This window comes from Cupressus sempervirens, chromosome 4 (genome assembly GCF_028749045.1).
Source record: "Cupressus sempervirens isolate cs-2001-9-10 chromosome 4, ASM2874904v1, whole genome shotgun sequence".
Taxonomy (NCBI): Eukaryota; Viridiplantae; Streptophyta; class Pinopsida; order Cupressales; family Cupressaceae; genus Cupressus; species Cupressus sempervirens.
This window is the reverse complement of record NC_143121.1, coordinates 80,683,559-80,703,951: the sequence shown is the minus strand read 5'-3', so window position 1 is coordinate 80,703,951 and position 20,393 is coordinate 80,683,559.

Below are 20,393 nucleotides of genomic sequence, written 5' to 3'. Positions count from 1 at the left end.
ATATTTGGAAAACATACGAAGTGGGGTACAAAAAATTGTAGGACTTGAAACATCAGTAGAACAATGTTTTTTGCAAATGGAATGGCCTTGGGAAAGTGTGCAGATGGATTTGTCAATGTTTACAAATTGGCAAACTTGAAGAATTTTAGGAGTAGAATATAGTGGTACAAACCATTTGATATCATTTATTATGGATTTAGAGTTATAACATCACGAACAGGAATATCGAACAATCTACATTTTATGACACCAACAAAAAGTTATAAATTGCATTTGGAACTGCATTTGCAAACTGATGAAATGGATATACCACAAGCTCAAATCTAGAAGATAGAAAGTGTGTAACAACTAGAATTCAATGAAAAAGGAAATTTCTTGATATGGTGAACTTGGTCAAAGTTATAATAGGTCAAACAAGGCTTCCTGGATTTCTGAGAAATATGCATTAGCATGACAAAGATAAGTAACCAACTTTGAGGGATTTAAAACCAAGTCAAAACATATTGAAATGACTCAAAAAATGAAACATAGGTTCAATGATATACATGCTAAACAATATCAAAGTCATGAGTCATGAAACATTACCAATTACAAGATATCTGAATGCAAACTAGGCCTCATGTCACTTTTTGAAACTTAGGCAAAAATGCAGAAATGAAGATTGCTCAAAACAGAACTTCATGAAATGACTCAAAATGTTAGTTTATCATTATAGGATGCATAGAAATTTTGAATTTATGGTATTAGAATCATAAAACACCTCCTAGACCTTAAAATGATAGTTGGGTACACAAGTAAGAAAATGCATTTATAGGGCTTAAAGAAACTCAAAATGGGAATGCAATTTTGAGTCCCATCACACTACTCTCTTCCACATACATGTCCACACACAAATTGTTGCATGTTCACCTCTATATGTCCTTAAATAGGAATTTCTAATATTTTTTCTATTTAATCAACATCGTAGATCTTATGGTTCATGATTTGATCCATCTGATATAATGTATCTAATCGCCATTCAGTTTATCTCTTATTTTCTAGAAATGCCTCCTTGAATTTATCTCTTAGGCTATTTATATAATCCTCTCTTAAATTTAAATTATCCAACTCATTGATCCTTATCTTCAACATGTTTTCCATATCCCCATAAATCAACTCATTCAACTAGAAATTATGTTTTGTTTTAAATTGTTAAAATGTTATTCCTCAACACGTATTAAGTTTTAACACTTTCTCATCATTGAATTACTTAGTCTCCAAAAAAATTCTTGCTTGTCATCAATAGTATCACTCAATTAATATTGATGCTCGTCAACACTAAATTTTCTCAAAACTTATTGTGGCTCTATTGACACTAGCATCACTCGATATGTACATCAAAATTCTATAATCTTGTACTTTATTACTTGGCCAAACCTTAATAAGTGATTTAGCTTTCCTTACATTTGCAAAACTTGAACATTATATTCTCCTCCTCTATCAATCATGATTTAAAAAATCACTTTCTCTTGTGAAAGTCTAACTAATCAAATGCCCATTTGTAGTTTCCTTTGTTGACATATCAGTCAAGTTTGTTATTAGTGATACACACTTATTCAGATTGTATATAGCCACCAAGATTTTTGTATAGCTATTAGTGTTTGCCAAGTATTTCAGTTGTCACTAAGTTCTACAGTTACTACCAAGTCCTTTGGAAAAATCTCAATGTTTACCAAGTAGTCACAATTATAGTGAAGATCAGTACTGTAAACCATGCATCTTAGTGTATGCCGAGATTACCAGTGCAAGTTGACCTATGTAGTGTTCACCAAGTTTTTAGTGTATGTCTTTCGACTCTAGTGTTAACTGAGATATTTAGCATTAACCAAGTGTCTTAGTTTATATAGAGGTTGAGGTGATGGTGTTTATTGAGCCATACAATGTAAATCAAGAGATAGTTTATATGATGAGTTTCACAGTATCTACCAAGTCACCAGTGCAAACCAAGTTCAAAACTACTTGGAAGTGATTAGTATGTACCAATCTTATATGCCTACCAAATACATGATGATGTCAAGCATTGACAAAGGATGTTGATTATCGAAACTCACCGAGTCAGTCTTCAAAACCCAAATGTCTTCATGTGGGTCAACTTTGTAATATTTGTGGTAACTTGTATTGTGGCCAACTCTATAATTTGTATAATTGGATTGATATATATATTTAATGAATTGTATCATATCCAAGTGTGTAAGGAATGTTAATGTGAATGCAATGTAACCAAATATAATCAGAGAAAGAGTAGAAAGAGAAAATTGAAAAGGCTACAATAGTATAAAGAGTAACAAATACATATCTATCACAACAAGGTGATTAGTACATAAAGGAATCTCATTCAACAAACCAAGTTGTAGATCAGAGATCATCTACTACTTCATCCTAACATGTGGATCAATAAAATGTTTTCACAAGGTAGACCTAACAATCTTTTGTAAATGTCTTTATTGAGTGCATACTTAATTGTATCTTTGTAAATCCTTTCACAAGGTGGACCTAATAGTCCTTATTGCCCCTAATAGGAAAGATCATTAGAAGTGATCAATGTAAGCATTAACATGCTAACTTTATACTACAGTAGTTAAGTTTGTGGGTATCAACGCCAACCTTGTTTTACTTTCTATTTGGAAGGTTTATGGGTCACCAAATATTTTTGTCACAGTGCTATGAATGCTTTCATGTTTTCAATTTCCTATGTATACAATTAGATCATATTATATGTGATGGATTATATGCTAATTGGATTGTTGGATTAAGAGTTGAAATTGTTGAAGTTTTAGAAGTTATTGATTCACCCCTCCCCTCTTAGTAACTTAGCCAAGTCTTGAATATTTCCAACAATAGGTATCAAAGCATTGTGGTTCTTAGGAGAAAGCTTAACAATTTAAACAATGATCAAGGCTATGGAGATATTCAAACTTGAAAAAGCTATTAACAATGAGAAGCTAGATTTGGAAATGGCCATTTCCCAACTCAAAAAGGAAAAGGAACAACTCTCTCAATGCCTAAAAAGAAGAAAAGAGCTTGCAATTCAAATGAATTATCATCTCTACATTAATGAAAAAATTGAAGACCTTCATTCAAGAAATTTAGATGAGGCTAATGAAATAATCAAAGAACTCCTAGAAAAGAATTCTTCCCTACAAGAAGAGGTTAGAAAAATTAAAAGAGAGCAATAAATTTAGGTATTAAGGTTATTTAAAGTCATGGAATAGAAAAAAAGGATAAAATAAGAAATAGATGGAAGGAACAATGAAATTTAGAATCAATCTCTTTAGCAAGAAGAGCTTATTGATCAGCTCTCCAATGCAAATGAGGAAATCATGAGCCTAAGATTTGAAAATGAAAGAATGAGGAATTATCTAAATTTTGAAAGGAAAATCAATCAAAGAATGAGGAATGATCTAAATTCTAAAAGAAAAATCAATGAAATACTACGGAATGATCTAAACTCTAAAAAGAAAGTCAATGAAAGAATGATGAAATCACAAGAAGACATGAATCAATTAAATGATAAAAATATTTATAGAAAAAAGTGAAAAGTAGAAATTGGATATATAGAGGAAGGAGAATCATCCAAGCAAAGAGCTCAAAAGAACCAAAGACCTAATTGGAACCATTGTGGTAAGATAGGTCATACATCAATTAAATGTTGGAACAATGGAAAACCAAAATTTGATGGAAAATGCTACAATTGCAATTAGAAACCAAGATTTGAAGGAAAATGTCACAAATGTAAGAAACATGAACACAAGTCATCAGAATGCAAAAACCAGGTTTTGAATCTAGCAAAACAAATTGTGAAAGAAATATTTGGTTGGGACTACAACACTTGGTGTAGATGTAACTATTGTGGAGAATTTGGGCATATTGGAATAAATTGTGTAAAGAATCATTTGAGAAAAAGAGACACTACTAAAAGATGTTTCAGTTGTACAAAACTTGATCATCTTACCAAGAACTGCATGGATACTAGTAGAATTGAAGGTGAGAAAAAGGCAAAAGCTAATAAAATCTTCAAACAAATGAGATAGTAATGGGTTCCTAAGTCTACTGAGGACACAAGTCCAAGTAATGATGATCAAGGAACTCAACAATTGGGTGACTCTATCATTTCTTCTTAATTTCTCAAAGAAGACATCCAAAATAGTTCTAGATTGAAAGAGAAAAATGATCCAAATCAATATTCATGATACAAAGGGATCACTAATTACAATTTTCTGTCAAGTTATCCTCTCTACCAAGTGAGGTTGGGTCACACACTCTACCAAGAAAGGTTGAGAGTGATAAAGATGTTTATGGCTACCAAATCACAAAGACATCACCAAGTCTTCAATGCAAGCATAGTGGATGACAGTCTATCAACATGATGTCAGTCAACCTACCTTTTGTACTGACCATTTATGGTAACATTTTAACAAAAAAGCATGAATTTGAAGTCATTTCTTACTATGAAATTTTGAGTTCTATTGCAAACATGTGATCTTTAGAGCTTCTAAGTGATTTGAGTGAATTTCCAACTAAGATTTTCAAATTCCCTCAAACTCTATTGAGAGAAGATGTCATTTAGTAGTAGCAAGGTTAAGTGAGGATCTAACATGTTGGTTCATGGAGTGGAATGGAAAGTACCTAATTTCAAGCTCACTCCTATAGTCACCGGAACCCTAGATCCAAGTGGAGTGCAATCTCATATTCCTCCAAAGGTACTTTTGATCAATGATTTTGCACACATTTTAAATGTGTTATTCAATAAATTGGTACATTGGAAATGTATGATTCCCTAGGCCAATTGTGTGTAAATGAAGTTTTGAAACCCAAGCACCAAGACCTAGAAAACAAAGGGTTAACTCACATCCCTCACATGTCTCACAAATTTCAAGTTAAATGGATTAGGCTTATCCTTAGTTGGGTACATAATGGTGAGTTATGGTTGTAACAACCAATGTTGATAAAAAAGAAGATGATTCATTGAATCACTAGCCTCACAATGCTAGCCAAGGCCAAAATGACAAAAACCCTAGGTCAGGAAAAATTGGAAAAGAAAACCCTAGCAAAATGGGATGGAAGAGGAATGAAAATCAACAGTGTTTCTAATATGGAGCTAAAGCTTAGTATTCATGTCATTGCACATAAAATACATAGCTCTAGTAGGTTGAACAATATGTCATGTGAAGCTGTGGACTTTGCATAAAGGTGGTAAAGAATAACTTGTCATTTGACCTTGTCGAGCTATTGTTGAAATAGTTCAATAAAAATATGGAAAGCATAAAAAATTGAAAGAAAAACCCATGTAAGTTTAGTTCCTTTATAATTTTTCTATTCTTTTATGTTAAAAAATTCTTCCCTTCAAAAGGCACTAGTTTTTTGAGAAAAGATGTGCCTGTGTTATATTAGATAAATGAGTTTATTGCTAAAATGGGTGAAAATTACAATAGTATGATGGATAATAATTTTGATACATTCTAAGAGAAAATGAATAATAGGTTTTGAATCCCCAAGAAACTAGTTGGAGATTATAAGGATGATGTATGTTTCATGGTGAATTGTGACAAAGTTTACATTTAGGCAGTTAAGCCTAGAATTGCATGGGTAAAACCTCTTGGTTATGGGGTTAATATTGATGAAACCAAAGACATCATTGAAGCTCTTTTCAGTGAACCAGTTGATCCTAAGGTCACATATGATGAAGCAAAATCTAGGATTGAACTTGAAATAAAGCTTCCTCAAGTAATAAACAAAAGGAAGAAGAGAATTGCAAAACTAAAATCTAGTTCAACCCTTTGGTGAATTTAGGGAAAAGGTGAAGATGAGACATAATATAAAGAAGAAGAGCCATTAAGGAAGAAAGGCAAGGTGATTATCACCAAGGCCAAAAAGCCATCCACTACAATTTTCACTAGGAGATCTTCAAGGAAGAAATCTGACAAGGAAGGAGGAGATATTATATTCTAGAGACCTCCACCCTCCTTCCAAGATATATTAAAATATTTGGAAGTAGGAGCTAGAATAACAAATTTTAAATCATTAAAATATGAAATTAGGATAGCAGAGGAGCAAAAGTAGATCGAAGACCTCGTGATGAATAATATGGGAAAATGGAAATACTCACCATACCAACTTGCTTCTCAAATTCCAAATAATTTGTTAGAAAAGATAAAGCCAAGATGAGATTCTTTCATGCAAACTATCAAAGACATATATGGGTAAACCTTGAGGTAGCTATTACCAAGCATATTAGATGTTGAGTTAAAAGATTCATTGAAGAAAAATGAAGAAAAATTGAAGTTTAATACTTGTTAGATTTTGATTAAAGACATTGAGCATGTTGTAAGGAATGTAACAAAAACTTGGAATAATATTTATCTATTACATAAATGAAGTGATTTTCCAGTTGATGTCAAAGATGATGATGATGAAGAAGATAACCTAAGAAAGATGAGGAAAAGAATGTTGAAGAAATATCTTGTTTTGACAATGAAGAAGATGAAGAGGATCAAGGACAAGAGACTACCAAGGAAATAAAGATAGATGATGAGGAGACTAATCTAGTTAAGATAGCTATGGTATTCGTTGCCTCACTTCCTTACTCTCCAAAAAAATAGTATGAATATCAATCATGGTGATAATCCCAACAAGTTTGACTATGACCACCAGTGCCAATCCAAATGTCCAATCACTCTTTGCTCCTACTCAACTAAGCACATTAGTAACAGAAGTGACCTCCACTTCATCTACCAAGCTATAGACTCTTCCTCCATTGAATGACTTGAGTAATTTAGTTTTGAACACATTAGTTTTGAGCACACTAATTTTGGGTTCTTCAGGTATTTCTATAAATATTCCTTCAATAAGCATAGTATCAATTTTTATAGCTAGTCCTAGCACATCTACAATTATTTCTATTCTAGGTACAAAAGAAATAAATGTAAGGATAGCTGAGCCCAAGGTTCAACCGAGCATGAAATTTTTGAGTAAAGGTAAAGAGATGAAGGAAGAAATTGATTTAGATGTGGAAATTTTTATCCCAAATTGGGACATTTTGAAGCTTACTTTAGACCAAATGCAGTTATTTGGTGAACTCCAAAAAAAGGCTAAACAAAAACTAAGAGAGGAGAGAGATAAGGAATTTAAAATAATTGAAGATACAAAGAACATTCTAGCAGAGGCCATAAGTATTGAGGTTGACTCTTCTTAGCTAATTTTGTGTCAGCTAGTAGAAGTAGTACAAAAATTTAATGAGGATACTGAGGGAAAAGATAAGTTAGTACAAAAAGTAGAGAAGAATTTTGATAATAAAGTGTTGGAGTACATTTCTCAGTAGATAGCCATTTATCAATTAGAACTTTCTACAATTTTAGGCAACTTAGATGCATGTTGTACAAATGTGTCATCACTTTTTGGAAAGCTTTGTGATGTTTTTGAGTTCACTAAAGAAATAAAGGACAAATTGTGCAAAATAGATTAAGATTTGAAGGCTAGTGCTCAACAACTACAACTTGACCCTAGTTCAAGCTCTACACATTTTCAAAAGAAAAGATTTTTGTCAGATATGCAAGCAAAATTGCTTAGAGAAGAAGCAAGGATAAGATCCACATTAATGGATATACAAAATATGATTCTTTCCATCATGGATGCACTAAAAAAACATACTGTACATTCAAGAACTCTCATCCATGACAATAATTTCTCCATTGTGGATCATACGATAGAATTGTTAGCAAATATCCAAATTGCGCTTCACACATGCAACATCTTGCAAGACAACTGGAATAACACCTTGGTGATCATTCTCAAGGTACATTCAGATTTTCTATCTCATTTTTGTGTTACTATATAAATAAATAGTATAAATCTTTGGCATTAATGTCAAAAAGGGGGAGAAAAGATATATATATGTATGGAGTAAGACATATGTTATGGGGGAGAACATGCAAAATCAATGGGGGAGTAAGATATGTATAGAGAGATATGTTGTATATAGCAAGAGAATGTATAGTAGAACCTTACCATGTACATATATATCCCTTACAAAATCAACTTTGAAAAATCTCAAAAAAATTATACTCTACTGAGTTAGAATCACAAGGTGATGGATAAAAGGTATTAAGGAACTTTTTGAATTCAGTTTTGGTTGATAATTGCTTTTATCACTAATGCCAAAGGGGCAGATTGTTGACATATCAATCAATTTTGTTATTATTGATACACACTTATTCAGATTGTATATAAAGACTAAGCTCTTTGTATAGCTATTAGTGTTTGCCAAGTATTTTAGTTGTCACTAAGTTCTATAGTTGCTATCGAGTCCTTTGGACAAATCTTAGTGGTCACCATGTAGTCAAAATTATAGTGAAGATCAATAGTGTAAACCATGCATCTTAGTGTATGCTAAGTTTACCATTGCAAGCTAAGTTGTGCAGTGTTCACTGAGTTTGTAGTGTATGTCATGTGAGTCCAATGTTAACTGAGCTATTCAATGTTAACCAACTAACTTAGTTTATACCAAGCTCAAGGTGATGGTGTTTATCGAGTCATACAATGTAAATCAAGAGACTTAGTTTATATGATGAGTTTCAGAGTATCTATTGAGTCACTAGTGTAGACTAAGTTCAAGACTACTTGGAAGTGATTAGTATGGACTGATCTTCTTTTTCTACCAAGTGCATGATGATGTCAATCATTAATCGTAGATGTCGAGTATCAGAACCTCACCAAGTCAATTTTTAGAACCTAAATTTCTTCATGTGGGCTGCAATATTTGTGGTAACATGTATTGTGGTTGAATTTGTAATTTGTATAATTGGATTGATATATATGTAATGAATTGTATTATATCCAAGTGTGTAAATGTAAGTGAATATAATTAGAGAAATAATAGAAAGAGAAAATTGACAAGGTTACAACACTATAAGGAGCAGAAAATACATATCTATCACAACAAGGTGATTAGTACATAAAGGAATCTCATTCAAAAACCAAGTTGCAAATTAGAGATCATCTACTACTTCATCCTAATAGGCAAATCAATCAAATACTTTCACAAGGTAGACTTAAAAATCTTTTGTAAATCTCTTTACTGAGTGAATACTTAATTGTATGTTTGTAAATTCATTTACAAGGTGGACCTAGCAGTCCTTATTGCTCCTAATAGACTAGATCATCAAAAGTGATCAATGAAAGCTTTAACAAGCTAACTTTATACTACAATACTAAAGTTTGTGGGTATCATCCCCACCCCAATTTTACTTTCTATTTGGAAGGTTTCTAGGTCACCAAATCTTTGTGTCTTAGTTTTATGAATGCTTTCATATTTTCAATTTCCTCTGCATATAATTAAATGAAATTATATGTGCTAGATTATATGCTAATTCGATTGTTGGCTTAAGAGTTGAAATTGTTGAAGTTTTAGAAGTTACTAATTCACCCCTCCCCTCTTAGTATCGTAGCTTAGTCTTGAATATTTCCAACATCCTCTTCATTACTCAATCCTTCCTCTAGATGCTTTCTTTATGAAAAATTTATCAAATCCTATTCATCAATTAAATAGATATGATATTTAGATTAGATATAAATCTGTGTCACCTATAGATTTAATATCAATGACAACACAATAATTGTTTCAATTGTAGCTTCCAACAATCTCCATCTTTGGCATTGATAGAAACACCACAGCAAAAATATTTGTAGAAAGACTTGAAGTTACCATATTACCCAAATTGTATAGAATTTGAGGAACATCCTTAATGCAAAATATCTATTATTATTATCCTTAGTTTCATTATGACCTCTCTCTAGGTAATCACTCCCTCTTGCTTAGTATTTCTCTACAAGCATCTAGTTTCTCATTTCTTGAATGATCTCCCTATTTTAAGATAATCTTTCCCTCTATAATCTTATCTTGCATATCTGTAATATTGAAATCTTTCCATCTAGGATTTTAATCTCTCCCTCTAGTATTTTGTGCAATCTTATGTAATATCTCCCTCTTGGACAAATATGCCAAAGATACTATCTCTTTCTCATACATCTTGATTATGTAGATAATTGTATATCAGATCTAAATTTTTCATCTATCATCTTCATATGGTTGATCTTTTATTATATTCATATTCTTTACTACTACATTAGAAATATTATAAATTAGAATTGTCTACATAAATTTGTAAGATGGTTTGGTCAATATATTTGATGTAATTCTTCTCTATAGCTTAAGTAGCATTGTCTATGAGAATCACTGCCAATTTACCTCTAAGATATTCATGAGCATCTCTAGGTAAAGGTTTAGTTAATATGTCAACAATTTTCTCATTTGCGTTCATATATTTCAGTTACACTTCTTTTTCTTGAACTAGCTCTCTTAAGTAATGATACTTGATAGCAATGTTTTTTGTCTTTGTGTGCATAATAGGGTTCTTGGATATAGTAATAGCACTTGTGTTATCACAATAGATAACCACTGGATGAGAAATTTATTCCTTCATAATTTTAAACAATTATTTGATCCAAATGATATATGAATAATTTACTATTTCTGCCACATACTCAACTTCAACTATTGATTGAGAAATGTAGTTTTGCTTCTTTCCTGTCTATGGAACGAGTCTCTTTCCTAGGAAGAATGAATCAACACTTGTGCTTTTCTTATAATCAACATTTTGTACCCAATCAAAACCAATAAATACCTTATGTTCAAACTTATCATTTTTCTTGTAATATATTCCATAGTCTTTTGTTCCTTTTAGATATCTTAGCATTCTCTTTACTTCCATCATTTAAATTTTCTTAGGAATTTATGAAAATATAGCAATTATCCCAATAGTTAATGCAATATATGATCTACTATGAAAAAAATATTGTAGAACTTTACCAATCATTGATATGTATAGTTTTTTGTTTAAATTAGCAAAATTATCATTCTTAGATAGTTTGCATCAAGTAACCATAAGTGTACCTACCTATTTGGAATCGCCCATCTCAAAAGTTTTATGTATTTGCTTGATATATTTGGACTAAGTGATGAAGATACCTTTATTTAGTTGATATACTTATAAACCAACAAATAATATTATCTTACAAAACATTAACATTTAAAATTATTTCTTCATTTCATCAAAAAAAGTTTTTCATTATACTTCCTTTCCTCCAAATATGATATCATCAACAAAAATTTCAAATAATAATACCTCATTTTTCTTTCTAGTCTTTAAATATAGATTGTTGTTATCATTTATCCTTGGAAACATAACCTTCACCAAATAATTATGTAGTCTTATACCATGCTCTAAGGTCTTTCCTCAAACCATATAAGACTTTGTGCAATTTGCATACCATGTTCTTATCTAGATCCATAATGTTGGAAATGTAATGACATGCAAGTGATTAAAAGTGGAGGGCAGGTTGAATCATGAACCACTTAAAATTTTCACAATTAGAATACTTTTTCTTTACTTGATTAGATTATCTAATCTATTGGTCTGCATGAACATAAAATAAAAAAAGGAATCAACACTATAAAACTTTGAAACAATATTGGTAACCTAGAGAACCTCCAAGAAGAAGGTAAAACTAGGGTGGCGATGACACCCATAATGCTTCACTAATGTAGTAATAAAGTTGGCCTATTAGGGCTTAAAATTGATCACTTTTGGTGATCTAATTTGTTAGGAGTATAAAATATTTTGATGTCTAGCTTGTGAAACAATTTTATAATATGATGATGTATGTACTCAGATAAGAGTTTTACAAAATCTTGTTAGGTGCAACTTGTTAGAGGATTTACTTGACACAACTATTGGGATGTAATTATTAGGATGATCCTTGACTGTAACTAATTTTTTGATATAGATCCTTTGAAGATTTCAATCACCTAACTATGATAGATATGTCTCTTCTCTACCCTTTATACTACTTGGTAGCCTACTTACTAAATCTTCTCTCTCTTTCTCTTGTATTGCATATTCACCTTCTTTACTTGCTTAATTCCTTTTCATATCTCATGTATTTTTCTTATTACTACACCTTAGAAACACTAATTTTCCTTTCTTATATATCCATCAAATAATATCTTCATTCCAAGTCAAATAAAACAAGAGATATCTTTACAATAGCAAAATTACACTTTCAATTCAGCCAAATGCTAATGCTTAGGCTGCACTGTGCACTTTTGAGGTATGTTTATGGTCTGACAATATAGTGAGATTGAGTGATACTTTGGCACTTTTGTAATATTGGATGATTAGGTGATTAAAATTCATGTTTGAATTGAACTATTTTCTTAGTTCATAGTATGAACTTGATAATTAATGTGAATTTGGTTTATACTGCTAGATAGGTATGCATTGAGAGCTTGGTTTATACTATGAAATTATTTCAAAATATAATGCACAATTCATGCACAATATTCTCAATCTAATTGGGATACATTAGAACATGTTGAATGAAGTAAATTTTAGTTGTAGTATTAAGTGACCTTCTTGGATGACTCAAGTGTTTTTTCACTAATTGACAATATATCTTGCCATACAGTTAACAATTGCCCCCTTTTGCATTAGTGACAAAATTTTTTTATCATGTATAGTTCTATCAACAATCCTAAATCCTTAAAAAAAAAAATTTATATCATACTCCCCCTTTATATATGCTTGGAATTGCAACTCAGTTTGAATTGGAAAGTTGTGGCTCAGTCACAACTGAATAAATTTTGTCTTTTCAAAATTGTTTTTGTCGATCTATACATCTTATTTATATACTTATATACATATTTGTTTCCTTCTTATACATATTCCTCTACATATCCCCTTTATACATTATCTTCTATATTTTTTCCCTTTTTTTTGTTACAAATTCCATAACCATGTCTTTACAAGGTCATACAAATATGATTAAGGAAATCATGATGCACTTTCAAATAAATGATATAGTTTTATCCAAATTTTCTTTTAGTATCTTCAAAATGTGCAGTTCAATTTGAAGTTCAGCTTACAACTCCACCATGAGATTTGTAATTGGAAAATTTGTGTCATGAACTAGTTTCTTTGAATGTGCATTATGTTTCTCAATCACATATATGTAAGGAATTATCATACTTTATATATCTAATACTATTTCCCTAATTAAGGCATCCTCCCTCATTAATTCTTCATGTAGATTTTTAAAAAATTGACCTTCACAAAATGATTGGAGATGTAGCTTAGGTCAAGTGGTAACTCATTAGAACTATACTTAAAATATTCATTAATCTAGGTTAGTTTTGTTGACATATCAGTCAAGTTTTCTATTAGTGACATACACTTATGCAGATTATAAACAACTATCGAGCTTATTGTATAGTTAATAGTGTTTGCCAAGAATTTTAGTTGCCACCAAGTTCTACATTGCTACTAAGTCTTTTGGACATATTCTAGAGTTTACCAAGTTGTTTTAGTTATAGTGAAGATTAGCAGTGTAAACTGTGCATCTCAGTGTATGCCGAGTTTACCAGTGAAAATTGAGCTATGTAGGACTTACAGAGTTCACAATTTATGTGATGTGAGTCTAGTGTAAACTGAGCTAGTTAGTATTAACCAAGTGACTTAGTTTATAATAAGCTTGAGGAGATAGTGTTTACTAAGTCATAAAATGTAAGCCAAGAGACTTGGTTTATATGATGAGTTTCACAATATCTATGGAGTCATCAATGTAGACTAATTTCAAGACTACTTGGAAGTGATTAGTATGAACTGAGATTCTACATCTACAAAGTGCATGATGATGCCAAGAATTGATACTAAATTTCGAGTATTAGAACCTCACTAAGTTAGTCCTCAGAGCTCGAGGGTCTACACTTGAGCCAACTTTGTAATTTGTATAATTGGATTGGTATATATGTAATAAATTGTATCATATCCAAGTGTGTAAGTATTTGAATGTGAAGGTAATGTAATCAAATATAATCAAAGAAGACTAGAAAGAAGGGAATTACAAAGGCTACAATAGTATAAGCAGCGGGAAAGAGATATCTATCATAGCAAGGTGATTAGTGCCTAAAGAAATCTCATTCAAAAAACCAAGTTGTAGATTAGAGATCAGCTACTGCTTCATCCTAAGATGTTGATCAGTCAAATCCTTTAACAAGGTAGACCTAATAGTCTTTTGTAAATCTCTTTATCGAATGCATACCTCATTGCATGTTTGTAAATCCTTTCATCAGGTAGGCCTAGAATTCCTTATTGTTCTTAATAGGGTAGATCATCAGAAGTGATCAAGGTAAGCCATAATAGGCCAACTCTATACTGTAGTAATAAAGCTTGTGAGTATCATCCCCACCCTAGGTTTACTTTCTATTTGGAAGGTTTCTAGGTCACAAAATCTTGTTGTCTAAATGTTATGAATGCTTTCATGTTTTCAGCTTCTTATGCATGAAATTAGATCATATTATATATGAAGAATTAAATGCTAATTGGACTATTTGATTAAGAGCTAAATTTGTTGAAGTTTTAGAAGTTACTGATTCACCCCTCCCCTCTCAGTAACTTAGCATAGTCTAGAATATTTCCAACAATTGGTATCAGAGCATTTTGGTTCTTAGGAGAAAGTTTAATATCTTGAGCAAAGATCAAGGCCATGGAGATATTCAAACTTGTCAAAGCTATTGACAATGAAAAGCTAGATTTGGAAATGGCTATTGCCCAACTCAAGAAAGCAAAGGAACAACTCTCTCAATTCCTTAAAAGAAGGAAATAACCTACAATTTAAATGAATGATCATCTCTACATTGAAGAAAGAATTGAAGACCTTAATTCAGGTAGTTCAAATGAAGCAAACAAAGCAATCAAAGAACTCTTAGAAAAGAATGGTTCCCTACAAGAAGAAGTAAAAAAACTAAGAAAAGCACAAGAAATTTAGTTATTAAGGCTATGCAAAGTCATAGAGTAGAGAAACAAGATAAAAGAAGAGATGGAAGGAAAAAACAATGAAATGCAACACCAATCCCTTCAGCATGTAGACTTCATTGATCAACTCTCAAATGTAAATGAAGAAATCATGAGTGTAAGATCTAAAAATGAAAGATTGAAAAATTATTTGAACTCTAAAAGGCAAGTCAATGAAAGAATGATGAAATCACAAGAAGACATGAATCAATTGAATGAGAAAAATCTCTATAGAAAAAAAGGAATAGCAAGAATTGAATATATAGAAGAAGTAGAATCATCTAAGCAAGGAGCTCAAAAGAATCAAAGACCTACTTGCAATCAATGTGGTAAGATAGGTCATACATCAAATAAATGTTGGAGCAATGGGAAAGAAAAATTTAATGAAAAATGCTACAATTGAAATCAGCATGGTCATAAGGCTAATGAATGCAAAGAGAAACCTAGATTTGAAGGAAAATGTCACAAATGTAAGGAACATGGACACAAGTCATCAAAATGAAAAACCAAGACATTAAATCCAACAGAGAGAATTGTGAAAGAAATATTTGGTTGGGACTATAACACCTAGTGCAGATGTCATTATTGTGGAGAATTTGGACACATTGGAATGAATTGTATAAAACATCATATGAGAGAAAAAGACATTACTAAAAGATGTCTCATTTGTGCAGAACTTGGTCATCTTTCCAAGAACTTCTTGAATATTGATAGAATTGAAAATGAAAAGAAGGAAAAAGCTAATAACACTTGAAAATGAATGAGACAACAAAGGGTTCAAAAGTCTACTGAGAATGAAAATCCAAGAAATGGTGATCAATTCACTCAAGAATTGGGTGACTCTACCATTTCCACCTAAGTTCTCAAGGAAAAACTATAACTAGGCTACCAAAGAAGACATTCAAAATAGTTCCAATTGATAAGAACAAAATGATCCAAATTTGTATTTAGGATACAAAGGGATCATAGATTAAAATGGTACTAATGTCTACTAATACCTTCTCTACTAAGTAAGGTCAGGTCACAAACTTTACCAAGTAAGGTTGGGAGTAATAAAGATGCATATGGCTACCAAGTCATGAAGACTTCACTAAGTGTTCAATGAAAAGAAGTGGATGGTAGTCTATCAATATAATGTCAATCAATCTACCTTTTGTCTTCAGCATTTATTGTGAAATTTGATAAAATACATGGAATCAAAGTCATTCTTACCATGAAATTATTGAAGGGCTATTGCAAAGTGAGATCTTCATACTGTACAAGCAATTTGAGCAAATTGTTAGCAAATGTTTTCAAAGTTTGTCAAACCCTACTAAGTGGAGTCGACATTCAATAGTAGCAAGGCAAAGCGAGGATCATATATGTTGGTTTGTGGTGAATGGAAGACACTAAATTCCAAGAAAACCCCTTGCAATCATGGAAACCATAGATCAGAGTGTAGTGTAGTTGAAAATCCCTCCAAAGGTACTATTGATCAATGATATTCACACTCATTTTAAATGTGTTATTTAAGAGATTGGCACTTTGGAAATGGATGATGACCTAGGTAAACTTTGTGTAAATGGAGTTTTGAAACCTGAGCAACAACACATAGAAACTAAAGGGTTAACTTACATCCCTCACATGCCCTATAAATTTCAAGTAAAATGGATTGGGTTTATCCTTAGTCAGGTGCATAATGGATAGTTGTGGTTGGAGCAACTAGTATTAATCACAAAGAAGATGATTCATCAAACCATCAGTCTCCTAATGCTAGCCAAAGCTAAAATGACCAAAACCCTAGCAGAATGGGACAATAGAGGAATGAATATTAGTAGTGCCACTAATGTGGAATTAAAGTTTCAAATCCATATTATTGCATACAAGATTTATAGCTCAAGCAAGTTAAATAGTGTGTCATGTGGAACAGTTGACATTACATACAAGGTAGTAAAGAATAATCTATCCTTCGACCTTGCCAAGCTACTGTTGAAATAGTTAAACAAGAATATGGAGAGCATTAGGAAATTAAAGAATAATCCATATAAGTTTGGCTCCCTATTAACATGTCTATTCTTTTATGTTCATAAATTCTTCCCTTCGAAAGACACTATTGTTTGGAGAAAATATGTGCCTATGCTATATCAGATTAATGAATTTATTGCTGAGATGGGTGAACTAAAAAAGTATCATGGATAACTATTTTGATGCATTCAAGGAGAAAATGAACAATAGATATTGAATCTCCAAGAAACTTGTTAAAGATTATAAGGATGATGTGTGTTTCATGGTGGATAGGGACAAAGTATACATCTAGGTAGTTATGCCTATAATAGCATGGGTGAAGCCTCTTGGATATGATGTTAGTATTGATGAAACCAAAGACATCACTGAGGCTCTTGTAAATGAACTAGTTGATCCTAAGGCTACAGATTTCAACACATATGATGAAGAAAAATCCAAGATTGAACTTGAAATAAAGCTCCCTCAGGTGGTTAACAAAGGAAAGAAAAGAATTGCAAAACTAAAAACAAGTTCTACCCTTTTATTGACTGAAGGAATAGGTGAGGATGAGGATGAATTTGAGGAATAAGGACCATTAAGGAAAAAGGGAAATGTAATTATTACCAAGATAGCCAAGCCAACCACTGTAGTATTTACAAGGAGATCCAGGAAGAAATCTAACAAGGAAGGAGGAGACATTATATTCAGAAAACCTCCACCCAGCTTTCAAGATAGATTGAAAGATCTAGGAGCTAGAGCTAGTATAACAAACTTTAAGTCATTAAACTATGAAATCATGATAGCTGAAGAGTAGAAATAGATAGAAGATATGGTTATGGAAAATATGGGCAAATGGAAATACTCACTAGACTAGCTTGCTTCTTTGCTCTCTAGCATTTTATTGGAGAAAATAAAGCCAAGATAAGAATTTTCCATGAAAAATATCAAAGACATTTATGAGAAAACTCTGAGGAAAATTATACCAAGCATATTAGATTTAGAGGTAAAGGAGTCACTAAAGAAAAATCAAGAAAAATTGACTCTAAAATTCAACACTTGCTTGATTCTAATTAAAGACATTGCACATTTTGTAAGGAATGCAACTAACACTTGAAAAACTATCTATCTATTACATAAAGCAAGTGATTTTTCTATTGATGTAAAAGATGATGGTGATGATGATAAAGAAGAGAAAGATGAAGAGGAAAATGTTGAAGAAGCAACTCATTTTGATAACATAGATGATGAAGAGGAACAGGAACAAGAGGCTACCAGGGGAGAAAAAAAAAGATGATGAGGAAACTAATCCAGTTAAGATAGTTGTAGTAGTCATTGCCTCACTTCCTCACTCTCCAAGAAAACTAGTGACAACATCAAGCACTAATACAATACCAACAACATTGATTATGACCACCAACAACAACTCAAATGTACAATCACTCTTTGCTCCTATTTAGCTCAGCACATCACTGACCGAAGTGACCTCCACTTCATCAATTGGGTGTAGTCTCTCACCTCTTCTACTAAGTAGGATACATAAGTTTTGAGCACATCAGTTCTGAATAGATTAATTTTGGATTCTTCAGGAATTTTTGTTAATATTCCTTCAATAAGTATAATATCAATTTTTACAACTAGTCCTATTATTTCTACAATTATTTCTATTTTGGGCACACAAGCAATAAGTGCAAGGATAGTTAAGACCAAGGCTCAATTGAGCACAAAATTTTTGAGCAAAGGAAAAGAGATGGAGGAAGAAATAGACCTAGATGACAAAATTTTAATACCAAATTGGGACATTTGCAAGCTCAATCAAGACCAAATGTAGTCATTTGGTGAACTCCTGTAGAAGAAAGCCAAACAAAAGAAGTTAAGAGAGGAAAGAGATAAGCAATTGAAAATTATTGAGGATGCAAAGAACATCTTGGGAGATGTTATAGGTATAGGCATTGATTCTTCATAGCCAATTTTGTAATAGCTAGCAGAGGACGTTCAAAGGTTCAATGAAGATACTAATGGATAGGATAAGCTAGTGCAGAAGATAGGGAAAAAAATTGAGAACAAAGTATTTGAGCACATTTCCCAATAAATGGCTATTTATTAAGTAGAACTTTCTACAAATTTGGATTCTTTGGAAACATCTTGTACAAATGTATCATCACTTTTTCGTAAGTTATGTGATGTCTCTAATTTTACCAAGGAAGTAAAGGACAAATTGTCCAAGATAGATGAAGATTTCAAGGCAGGGTAAACTTTAAGAAAGCTGCCTCCAAAAAAAGATATAAAATATTGGCAAATCTTTCATTATTTTGAAAAAACATAATTATTTCTATTGGCAAATTTCTCAATTTTTTATTCTAAATATGATTAATATTGGCGATTATTTTTGAATCATAAATTTTTTTTGTATAAAATATTGATGAATCTCAATAATAATAGGAAGTGAATCATTAATCATCATGAAATATTACAAATCAAAATTGAACATTTTTTTACCTCATGGATTATTATGAGAATCATTACATATACTTTAAATCCATAGTGAAAAAAAAATATTGGTGATATATACCTAGTAACTAATAATTATGATAATTATTGGTCAGTTCAATTTAATTTCTCCAATAATATATTATGTTTTGGTAACTCAAATCTATTCATGTAATGAATATTGTGGCAAATGTTTCAGTTTAAATTTTTTAATAAAATAAATTATTGAGTGATTTTAAATATTCTAGAACTAAATTTTATATAACTATGGCGATTTAGGTTGTATCAAATCTTAAATTATTAGCCAAATTACTAGCCAAAAAATTCTAAAATTATCCAATTTACGAATATTAGCCACTAAATTATACCCTATTTCAAGGCTAGTGCTCAACAACTACAACTTGACCCCAGTTCAAGTTCTACACACTTCAAGAGGATAGGATTTTTGATAGATATGCAAGTTGAACTACGTAGAGAAGAACCAAGGATCAAATCTACATTGGTAGATATACAACATAAGTTTATTTCCAACATGGATGTACTATAGAAACACATTGTACATTCTAAAACTCTCATCCATGACAACAATTTCTCCATAACAGACCATATGATAGAGCTATCAATAGAAGTGCAAATTGCACTACACAAAAGTAAGGTCTTGCAAGAGGATAGGGATAAAACATTGGAAATCATACTTAAAGTACATTTAGAATTCTTATCTCATTTTAGCATTAAAATGTGAATAAATATAATAAATATTTGGTATTAATGTCAAACAAGGGGAGAGAGATATATGTTATGGGGGAGAAAATGTAATAAGTTGTAAAAAAAGTGGGGGAGAAAGATATGTAAAATAAATATATGTTGTATATAGGAAGAAGATTTATAGTATACTATATGAAATAACCTTAACATGTACAGATATATACGTTACAAAATCTATTTTGAAAAATCTCAAAACAACATACTCTACCAAGC